This window comes from Buteo buteo, chromosome 25 (assembly GCF_964188355.1).
Source record: "Buteo buteo chromosome 25, bButBut1.hap1.1, whole genome shotgun sequence".
In the NCBI taxonomy this organism is placed as follows: domain Eukaryota; kingdom Metazoa; phylum Chordata; class Aves; order Accipitriformes; family Accipitridae; genus Buteo; species Buteo buteo.
The window spans coordinates 4145096-4152262 of record NC_134195.1 but is presented as its reverse complement, the minus strand read 5'-3'; positions in this window follow the sequence as shown (position 1 = coordinate 4152262).

Sequence of the window (7167 nt, the reverse complement as noted above, 5' to 3'; positions counted from 1 at the left end):
GGGAGGAACTCTTTTCTGTTATTATCTAACATGTTGGATTAGATCATAGAGTGTGTACCAAAAGATACACTCAGATCCCATTCTTTCCACCCAGAACTACATACTGTGTAATTAAAAAAATATTTACAATTGAAAATATATGTAGTAGAAAAAGTGCAACGGTTATTTAGCTAGGACATCATATGAAGAGATTATAGTACAGTCATTCTGAAATACTATCAGTCAACATTTTATTGGCATTAAGTGAAAATATATTGTTACAGCTATAAGTGATTTATTAACTAAAGAGCTAGTTGCTTGAGCAAAGACAGATAGATAACTTCCCTGGGTTTTTGGTCTGGTTGTTCTTTTCCTCATAAAGAAATTCAAATAATACAAATCTAGTATTTTATTATTTGTAAAAGACAGTAAAATGCGCAAATAGTAATAAATTCCTTATAGGAGTGCTAAACATCATATATTAATTTAAAATGTTAAAATGAAGTCACCAGTTTAAAATAATTATACCTAATGCAAGACAACCTTAAGCAAAATATGTTACTATAGGTGTTCTTTTTTTCCTGTGGTTAGTGGCTGTCACCAATGGAGGATGGCAAAATTTTTAAAGCAATAATTGGAGTTGAAACTCAGCTTGTGAAAAACGACAGAAATCTTACAAACTAAATAGAACTTTTCAATGTTGAGAAAAGAAACCTTATCTTGACTTATCATCCAAATGAACACTGAGCAAAGCAGTCTGACACCAAGCAACTGCAGCAATGGAACAACTATTAAAAAGTAAGGAGAGTCAAGAAGGCTTGAAAAAACAGAGAGGGTTTTCCATGGGGAAAATTCCCTTTTTTCACTTAATAAAAAAAGTATTTTCAAAGACATTAAGAAGTCTTTTGGGTTGGTCTTGCTGGGATTACTCTGGAAAGTGTAGATTTTCCATGGAAAATCACGTTTTCTCCAAAATTTGATTTCCCGTGGGAAAAACAGCCTTGCCGGACAGCTTTCCGCGTCTGTAAGCGTCTACCTCCGAAAGCAGCAGCAGCTTGGAGGGGAACTGAAAGGAAAGCCGAACCCACAAGTGTAGTGAAAGGCAGAGCCGTGTCTTCCCCGAAATGCTGGACTCCTTTATCACCCGCTGTCCTCCTGGGCCGTCCCGGTGACTCCGCGGAGCACCAGCAGTGGCCAGGCACAGACAAGACTTCGCTCAAGAATGGCAACGTTAGCCAGAAGCAGCAAAGCAGGGAGACGAGGCTTCTTCCAACTTTGCCCTGGCCGGCAGGGAACACGCGATGTCGTTTCCATTCGCCCCCGGCCCAGATGATTGTGTCTGTCCCCATTGGTACGTGCCTTTCACAGCGGGAGATCTAATAGCTAGATTTCTATACAATTAAGAGTTATGCTCCAATAATTCTTTTTAACATGACACAAAATGTTCAACCGAAATCCAGATATCCTCCTGTTGCCGGTCACTGGTGAAATTTCTTCTTTAACATTCACGGCACGAGGAGCTGTACTGGAAGACAGGAGATGTGAGAATAGGTTTTGCTGCTAAAGGAAGAAGCCATCAACTTGTGCATTCAATGTTGACATAAACTTTCACAAGGTTGAATCTTTAGATGTGTTTTTGCTCCTTTTGTGGAGTTTTAAATGCATATATATATTTTATACGTAGAGAAAATTAATATTAGAGATGTTGATTTTTTTCTCCATACACCGCATTTAAAAATAACACTGCATCTCAGTTCCGAATATGCATTGTGAACTGCGGTACTACTGTGCTAACAAATATTGAGTGTGCTCTGGGTGGAGGGAATCAAAATCAGTATCTGCTCTAAAACCCCAGAAAAGCCAATATAGCAAAGAAATGACAAATTCCTGCAGGGTCAGCAAACAAGCTATTGATGAAATTCAGGGTGCTGAGGGTCTCACAAATCAGACATGAGCCCAGAAATATTCATTCCCCCATGAACCACGGAAAAGAGAAGAGGAAAGAGATTGTATGGAAGAAAGAGAGGGGAGAACAGAGCCACTGCTGAATTATTATCTATTTCTGGCCCAAATCCACTAGACTGAATCCCTTCTTATGAGAAAATATCAAGCCACGGATTTTCCGGCTTACATAGCCAATGCCTTACGCTGCAGTTTCAAATTATGGGATCCCTTTTTACAGCCACCTGTAGGTCTTCCTAAAAAAAAATTTCTCTTACTTCAGTTTTGTCCAGGAATTGCTAGAATTTCACGATGAGAAGCTGCATAGTGGCCAGATGCTTTGAATACAGTAGTATTTCTGTATTATTTATTTCAAAATGCCCAATAGTGGGAGGAGAAGGAAAGGAGAAGGGGATTCAGCTGGAATCATTTAAGAAATTTTGATTGAAAAATAAAAATCTTTCCTTTTCCCTAGTACGCCCTTGTTGCCACTAAAACATAAAGGCTTTTAAAATAGTCAAAATAAAAAGGTTAAGTGGAAAATTAAAATGCGTTAGTCAAAAAATTTCAAGCCAGGTGCTTTCAACATTATCAGAATATTTTATGCTGTTTATCGTGTCGAATGTTTTTGTGAAATCACTGTGATTTCACAAAGTATTCCCATTTAGATGGAACTATGCATTCTCTCATGGAAAATGGTTCCAACAAAGTTTTCCAGTCCTCTCTGCAGAGACTGAAAGGTTTATTGCACTTTTACAAGTAGCCCACCATGGAAGCTTTATAATGCAAAGGAGAGAAGTGACACTGAAGACTGTTCGTCGCGTGACCGTAACTCCGCTTTCCACGCACCAAGTCCCTGTGTGTGTCTCTGCGCGAGTCCAACGACGGCTGCAGTGGTGGCGGTGGTGGGCTGTGTAGTGGACAGGACGACTCCAAAAACCAAACTGAACAGCCCCATGCAAAGTCTGTTTACAAGATTATTGCCTTAGCTCACCTATCCGACCATTACATTTATACAAAGCTGTTCATAAAACCAAAGGCCATATCTAGGATTGATAGCTGGGAGAAAAAAAAAAAAAAAAAAGACAACAAAATGCAACCAAGTTACTTCCATAAGCAAAATGTCAACAGGACGTGATTCTTGAAATAGACTTTATTTTCATGGGAATCATCAGATGCTCCTTCTCGACTTTTGCAATTTGTAGACAGTAGTACTGTGCACTAAATTGGATCTATAATCAGTGAAGCAAACAGCTCATTTTCAGACACTGAGGTTATTGTTTCTGAGCCTATGATTTCTAGATAAAATATTCATGTCACAATCATACATTTTACTTTCATATTCTTACATTCGTGAATAACACTTATTCAACAGGGGTTTTTTACCTCCTTTGCATGAGATGTGTTCAGAAAATCAAGGTTAATAACATAGCTGAGATGTCAAAAGAAGTTATGATTTCATCTATATTTGTCCATATGGGATGGTATACGTATTATAAATAAAACATACTTTTGTGAACCTGAACTGAATGTAAACATTAAGTGGATCAAATAAAGTAAAGTAAAATATTTAGTCTTTTATTTTCATATAGTACAACAATTTAGGATTTCAAATATAAGTATAGGAAAAAACCTGTTACTCATTTTTCCTTCTGCCCTTCAAGCATATTTGATCAAGTACCATGTGCAGTTAGACAGTAAGTTATTGTAAGTCTGCTATTAATCAGGGCAGTATTTGTGGCTGTTGTTAAAAAAAAAGTATATTTTTGTCTGTGTCAGAAATGTTATATTAAGACTATACCTAACGATGCAGATAGGAAGCATAATATAGATATATATGTTTTAACTTCATTTGTATTGTATTCAGTAGTGCCCATGCAATTCAGGAAAATACTGTCTGGTTTGGGGTCTGTTTTGTCCATCTATTAAAAATAAAGACGTTTATTTTATTATCACTCAGCATCCCCTGAGGTTTTGTGTCACAGGCACAGCCCCACAGAGGTGAGGTGGCCCAGGCAGAGCGGGATCAGCGGGGCCACCCCCATGGCTACAGCCCTGCCCCAAAACCCGGCTTCTACGTTGGAAACAGAACTTTCATTTCAGTTACCTCTTCCTTGTCCTCACAACCACAAAGAAGAGCCCCTGAGCTCCAGGGAAACCTACATCCAGTGGGAATCCCTCCTGCAGACCCCTCGCCAAGGACCTTTCTCTTGCGGGTGTTGTACAGGGAGGATGGGACCCGAAGAGGGGCCGCAGTTTGGGCAAGGAGCAGAAAATGTGCTACGGGAGCGGGAATGCGCCTGCCTAGAGATTGCAGCTGGGTTCCACCTTCCGTGCGTGCGGACTGGAGCAAGGGTTTGGTAATTTTTCGTATAGTGGAGGAGCCCTTTGCGGCGGGACATAAAGTCATCCTGGGTGTTGCATGTGTTATAAATACAATTATTTAGAAATCAAGATCTTAGCTGACTGAAAACCAAATCTGTGCTTTTATCCTCCTAGTAAGAGTTAGATCTAATGTCCACTGAAGTCAAAGGAAAGACACAAATGGGTGGCTATCGCGCTACTATGACAGTATATATGGTGTATTTATCCCCCAGGTGCTTTGCAAAAATACGTGGGCAACACTGTCCACTCATGGATGGTGAAATTAAGGCACACTGGTTTATCTTCCAGGGCACTGAGGTGCTCGCTCATGGAGCAGAGCACAGACAGGGGTTTTCAAACAACATCGAATAACGTAGACTTTTCCTTGAGGCCATAACGCTCTGGTCTCTCTTGCAATTCAGGAGTTGGTCCCCACCCGCACTTTTGAAAAACTGAAGCGTGTTTTAAGACAAGAGCCCTGATATCTTGTATACTGTATCTCAGAACGAAAGCAAGTCCATAATCCTGCAGATTCAAAAATGCAAGAAAAAGCTTGAAGTAACGGTGCGCTGATGACTGCTGTGGAAGCATTACTGAACTGTTTCACCACCTGAGATCATAGGTAAAATGCCACGTGCAGGCCAGCTGCGGCCAAAACCTCAGCAAAACCCTACTTAGGAGACTCTATTTAGGAATCACTTGAAACTTTTAATAATAATAGCTTATTTTTTGAAAAGAATAATTTAGGGAAATTTTTTCCATATTTTTCTCTCAAATTCAAAAAAGGGACAGTGGGCATAAAAACAAATAGTGGAGAAGTAAATGGGTAGAGAAAGAAGTTAAAGTGTTTGATGCAAGCATTTTTAAACAATATCGAATGTTTAATATTGAATATTGAACCAATCAGTTCCCACCACAGCCACACAAGGACTGATGGCAGGTGAATACCAAGCAATTACATGAAATGTATGAAGCCTCCCTCTCTTTAAATTGCATTTAAGTTGCCAAGCACAGTTTAAAATCCACAAAAAGGACTGAAAAGACCATAACTACTGAGTAATTTTCCACTTGAAAAGAGTGAACCTGTATAGACCCAAATGCCATGACACCTTCCCAGCTGGGACGATATGGGACTGCCCCTGGAAAGATTGAAGAATGATTACACCAGGCTTGGGAGACACTTCAAAGAGGTTTAAAGGTGGCAATGTTAATACATAAAACAATGCCCAGAATTGTTCCTAGGCCATTAAAGTGGTCTCCAGCCCACTTTTGGCTCAAGCCAAGTGTCACTCTCTCCAAGAGGCACCCAGGCACAGTTTGGGGGCTGGACTGCTCCAAGGGCTTTCCCAACAGGAGTTCTGCAAGAAGCCCCCCCTTTGCAAGACCGGCAGAGATTGCGGGTGTAGCCTTGCGATGGATGGAACATGCCTGAGCACCTTCAATTTAGTGGTGAGGATACAGCCTCAGAGATAAATAAAGGAGTTCTCCACTCCTGATCTGGCCTTTTGGGCTTCTTTTGGGGCCAAAGGAGAGAAGCTGACGTATAAAACATGACTAAACTCAGCCTAATGCACACATTACCGTGAGACGGGTCACACCGTAGAAATGCCCATGAAGATGTTTAAACATTGGTGAGACGTGGCCCCTTCTTTCTCTTGCTCCTTAAGAAGGAGGCTGAAGCCATGAATATGATCACACTAAACAAATAGCTGAGGAATTAGTCCTAGGAGGGGGACTTTGGGACATGGAACCTTTAGGAAGCATTCACAGAAAGAGCATAGTTCTCAGGGGAGGGTTTGCACCTGACTGTCTGGAGCACTGACCTTATACTACAAAAACAGATAAAGGAAAACATCAATCTAGGTTGCAAGGGATGTGCTGTGACTGGAGAGACATATGCTATCTCCCCAACTGGTGTTAATAGATAACAGGTGAAAAACAATGTAAATGAGGCTGTAGTCAGGAATAAGGTGATGCTAGAGAATAAGGCAGTGGACAGCAGAGGGGAAAAAGAAAGTACTTCTGTGGATGAAAGAATTGATTAGGTTGGCTATATTTAATCGATTTAGGAAACACTGTGATGTCAGGAGACAATGAAGTTGTTTGTGTATGAATGCAGGAAACCTGGGTAATGAGGTGGAAGAACTAGAACTACCAAAACCAGACATGAAAACCTCTCGTACAGAGTAAGGGAAAGATGATAGAATAGCTCTCAAGATGGAAAAGGATTTGAAAAGAGCATTTGCTGAGGTTATATACTGGATTATATAGGCCTAAAGAATTTAACTTGAATGCGGACAGACACACTTTTAATATTATATAGTGAAAGAAATACTACTTCAAAGGGCGTGAACATATAAACATTTGAAATCTGGCAGAATCTGGGAAAAAAAGGCTGTTGTATTGGCAGAATATTAGTAGTTTTAGTCCTGTGGGGAACAGATTTCTTCCTCAGTCAACGCACATAAAAGAAGGGGTGCTATTTCAACTTTTCACTTAGTGCATTAATACAGCATTACAAAATATCTGGTGCTAGAAAATAACCTTGTATAGAAAGCTGAGAGTGATTAGGTCATATTCATATACAAAGAGAAATGAGAGGAGATATTTAAGATGGAAATATATTTTTTAAAAGATTAATGGGTATACAATACCATAGAACAGATGTGGAATGGGAATTAGAGGCAAATTCCTCATCACATAATTGAATTTCTCAAATAGTTGGACTATTGTAGACAAGAAGCAGAAGTAGTGCTAAAATAGATCCTGTGAATGAAACAGCAATGATGGTCAGGTCCTGGGTGTGTCGCAGTCCTATATCCCATGTTGCTCCTGATCCTAATATACATCATCCTAGCAATCTAAGCACACTTGAAGTAAGTT